At 41.4% G+C, this 4,749-nt stretch overlaps 1 long non-coding RNA gene across 1 annotated transcript; it reads left to right on the forward strand.

Moving 5' to 3' along the window:
• Positions 1-3,207: 3,207 nt before the first annotated feature.
• Positions 3,208-3,817, forward strand: LOC125924012 (uncharacterized). The gene is made up of 2 exons (XR_007458218.1): positions 3,208-3,445; positions 3,671-3,817. It is a non-coding gene; the product is annotated as an uncharacterized LOC125924012 (long non-coding RNA).
• Positions 3,818-4,749: the final 932 nt, after the last annotated feature.

Consider the following 4,749-nt stretch of genomic DNA (forward strand, 5'->3'; position numbering starts at 1 on the left):
TCCAAAGTAGTGAACTTGCAACCTCATACTTGATTAGTTTTCTTGAAGGATGATGGTACAAAACAGCCATGTCTCTGTTGCTGGCAGGTTGGGGATTTGGCAACAGCAGTCAGCCCTGGTAGCCTATGTTGCTGGACCCGTGCATAGCCTCCATCTCTTCCACAGTGTTAGACTCTAGTAATGTATTCAATTTGCCAGTGTCATTGGAGCCAATGAAAGAGGCTGACTGACTTTAAATGATCAAAGCATCCTATCTACCTGGTTATCAGTGCCAGGTCTGTGGTTGATGCTCTGTGGTAGGAAAAAACAAGTTTTCACACTTCATTACTATTTCAATCAGCCCATTCACATCCTTCCTCAGTTATCCTTGTCCCTTATTCTCCAATATTTTTTCCTTACAGGGCCGTGACAAACTAGCAGATTATTTGTTTCTGCTCATGAATGCATGTACAGTCTTACCTTGGAGTATGCCCTTCAACACAAAGTGGATGACCACCTGCACAACCTGGGGCTTTGCCCATTGGGAAGATTTTCCTCACTGATACGGATCAAAGTCACTCCTCAGTAGGGTTGTAGAGCATCATCAGTCTATTGTCAGATCATACTGACGCATAAAGCTAAACTAATAGTAAATTTACATCAGTCTTCATCATCATCTATGATTGCTTCCAAAGGTACACACCAAGTAGCTATGGGTCTGAGCTGAAGAAGAGGCATCAGTGCAACAGTAGCAGAAGGCATTCAGTGGTCTAGGCTATCTACTTATGCAGCTAACTCATGTCCATTAGCCCTTCTCACACACAAACTGGGATGGACCACTTCCACCATTTTATAACAGAGTACTGCTGGGCCCAGCCAAATTTATGACTCAACAGGTGAGAGTATGCAGCTGCTGAAGATGAGTGCCAGCAACACAGTCACTTACCGCCCATGGTCAGATACTCTGTCTCTATCAGATCCCACCAGCATGCAGAAACTGCTTTCTGAATGGTATAAATCTGTGCTGTAGAGGAAATGGACTTGCTCTAGAACTGTATTGCCCAATATGATGGTCACTGACCACATGTGATGACTTAAGCTTAAATTAAATTAATTAAGATTAAGTAAAATGAGCCTACAACCTCAGTGCTGGTCTCACACGCGGGAGGCACAAGAAGACTGTGGATGAGATTGCCGCAGAGATGAGTGCCGGGAGTAGCAGTGCGTGTCCCACATCCAGGCATCATGAAGAGCTCCCTGCCAGGGCCCACCATCAACCAGGAGTTGCTGGTGCTCACCGCCAAGGCTACAGAACTCTGTTCTCTATCTAGCCACACGTTCCTACAGACATGGCAGTGGAAAAGAAAAGGAAGCACTCAGTGATTTCTCAAACGCTACAGAGGAATGGGAAACTTTTTAGTTTCTTGCAGATTTATTACCATAGATGATTTCAGCTAGTAAATATCTGTAAAAGCTTAAAGGCAAGACAAAGAAGAGAATGACAACAATGATGCAAGTATGGAGATGAAGCAGAATCCTAAACAAAAACAGAAGTATTTTAAAAATCAGCCAGCTGAGGACCTCCCTGGATTGGCACCACAGCTTTGAAGTAAGCATAGCACTGTGCAACTTTAGACTCCTCACTTTTCAGAGACTTGAAGCACATCATATTCCTTCCAGGCTGAGAGCCAGCACCCGATGTGCCCACCCACACCATAAATACCCAGAAGGAAAGTAACCCAGACAGCAGCCTCTCTCTGACGAGCCCATGCTGCGGTGGGGTTACCAAGAGAGCTGCCTGTGCAGTCGGGCACTGTCAGATGTGCAGGTGCAGCTGTAAGCTGTAAAGACAAAGACGATGTTGTTTAACTTTTTAATTTACGGATACATTTTGAGGAGCCGCTAAATGTGCGTAAATTCATAGATGCCTGTTAGGAAATTAGTTCTTGTTAAACAACTAGTTTGAGCTAAGTATGTAGCTTATGGGTAGTATGTTACATTTTATTTTTTCTATTTCAAGAAAACCTGACTCTTGTCCAAATATAGCATTTTTTTTAACTATAAAGAAATGCTTTTCTGTATTAAAAACTATATGTATTTTTATAGTAAATGCTTTATAGAACTAGCTTTGGAGCCATCTTTTGTTCTAATGCCTTGCTTATTACCTGAGATTTTTGTGAAATTTAAAAATAAGCATTTCTGGGGGCACTTGGGTGGCTGAGTCAGTTAAGCCTCTGCCTCTGACTCTTATTTTAGGCTCAGGTCATGATCCCGTGGTTCATGAGATGGAGCTCCCCATTGGGCTCTGTGCTGACAGCATGGAGCCTGCTTGGGATTCTCTCTCCCTCTCTCTCTGCCCCGCCCCTCTCTTAAAACAAACAACAACAAAAAATCAGAGCACCTGACTGGCTCAGTCAGTTAAGGGACCGGCTTCGGCTGGGGTCATCATCTCGCAGTTTGTGACTTCACACCCTGCATCCAGCTCTGTGCTGACAGCTCGGAGCCTGGAGCCTGCTTCAGACTCTATCTCTCCCCCTCTCTCTGCCCCTTCCATGCTCATGCTCTGTGTCTCAATAATAAATAATCATTTAAAAAAATTTTTTAACTTAAAAAAATTAAAAATAAGCATTTCTAACATTTTTATTCCTAGAGAAAAATTACATGTTAATTAAATCAAATACAAAAAAAGTATTACCTCTGCCTAAGCGTATTTTTTCTTTAAAACATTTAAAAATGTTTATATACAGAAAATCTCATTTTATTGTTCCTTTGTTTATGCCCATAGTAATTGTTTTCAGTGTTCAAGAGAGAAAACTAAATACTATTTTTTTCCACATAGGGTAAGTTTTTGGCTCTTGTCTCTTTTTTTAAAAATTGAGTTATAATTTACATCTAGTAAAATCATCCTTTAATGTCTAATCTGTTGGTGGTGTAAACAATCAATATACAGGACAGTTCCATCACCCCAAATATTCCTCTATGCCCACCTGAGTCCCTTTCTCTTATCCCCAGGCAACTACTACTGTTGTCTGTTCCTCGTTTTGAAATTTTATTTTAAAATATTTTAAAATCCCAAAAAATTATTTAAAAATTAACTAAAAAGAGAGACAGACAGACAGAAAGATCAATGAAATAACACTAGCCACACTTCAAGTGCTTGGTAGTGTATGTGGCTAGTAGCCACCGTATTGCATAGAACATCTCGATGTCACAGTAAGTTCTATTACACAGTACTGTTCTAGAGCCCTAGAATTCTACATGGCATCTCTTCTTTGGAGCTTGCTATAAACTATACAGTGTCTTTCCCACCACAGATAGTTTTGGTACTATAGGATTGGCCAGGCTGAACGGATGAGGGGCGGAACTGTTTACATCATAGCCCAGAGCCTGCTGCAGTTTCTCCTAGATTTACAACTGTCAGCTTATGATCTTCATTAAAAGGAATGTAGCAGTACTCTTAAATATGGTATGTACTGTCTCCAGAAGTCAGAGAGGTTTACCAAGCATTGTGCTTCTTTCTTCGTGGGAGCTGTGAGATAATATGTTTTATATTGAATTAGATGTGATAGTATGCCCCCCACACTCCAGATCCCTAAAAACTTCCCTGAGAGCCCCTGGATTTTCATAGGTTCATCACATACCCTCTGGAACACATGTGTCTTAAGTACTTGTCACTTCTTATCTGCTTCAGTTACCATGTCATCAGTATGTGGATGAATGTGATGTTCTACAGATGTCCAGATCATTCAGGTTCCTTCAAACTACATCATGACTGAAAGTCGAAGAGTGAACATTGACCTGTGGGAAGATCCCAACTAAATATATGCTATTCTCCGTCTCATGGGAATGCAAACTGCTTGTCAGCCTCCTTTTGAAGAGGGTTGGAAAATAATACATATGCTAGATAAATGGTTGCCTGTTACATGCCAGAGGATGTGTTATTCTGCAGAAAGAAAGGGATGGGGGGGGAAGAAAAAGAAAAAGAGAAAAGAAAAAAGAAAGAGAAAAAGAGAAAGAGAAAAGGGAAGGAAGGAAAAGAAAAAGAAAGAAGGAGGGAAGGAGGAAGAAAGAGAGGCAGAGCAGCTGCAATTGAGACTACCGGTTGGTTGTTTGCAATAGGTGACTGTCATTTAGTATGAAAACTATAGCTTCTATAGTGGTCACACTAGTGAACTAAATGGGGCTTTGGGAGGGACCACCACCCTTGCACTAAGTATTTAAACAAATGGCATTAATCTTCCCCACAGGACACGGTATTTATTTTTATTTTCTAGCTGGGCCTAGGATAGAGAGTTTGGAGGAATGACAAGATTTAGAGACTTTGAACTGGCCTTCCCTTTCTATGAGATCTCTCACGTCACAGGTTCAGGAACCAATATGAGTGTTCTGCCAACTGCCAAGTCTGTCCCTTCTAATTATATATTGGGGAATCAAAGAAACAGCATCCACTGTAGGCCCATAGACCAGGTGGACTCACAGTAAGCCAGTCCTGAGCCAAGATTCCATTTACTGCCCACTAGGAATCATGGTGGCACTTTGGGTCCCCACATACCAATGAAATGGTACAACAATCCTCAAAAACCCAGGTATTCTCCTTTCTCCAATGCAAGATATCCTAGTAAATGTCTTTACGTCCATTTGAGGAAAAATGTAGAGAATTACTACTGATTAAATGTAGCATGGTGTTGCAGGGTCCTTCCTCATAGGGCCCTGGCCTGTCCTTCAATCAATGGATATGGAGTCTGAGAACTGGCTTAGATCCAAAAACTA

The sequence above is a fragment of the Panthera uncia genome, chromosome B1, assembly GCF_023721935.1.
Source record: "Panthera uncia isolate 11264 chromosome B1, Puncia_PCG_1.0, whole genome shotgun sequence".
NCBI lineage: Eukaryota > Metazoa > Chordata > Mammalia > Carnivora > Felidae > Panthera > Panthera uncia.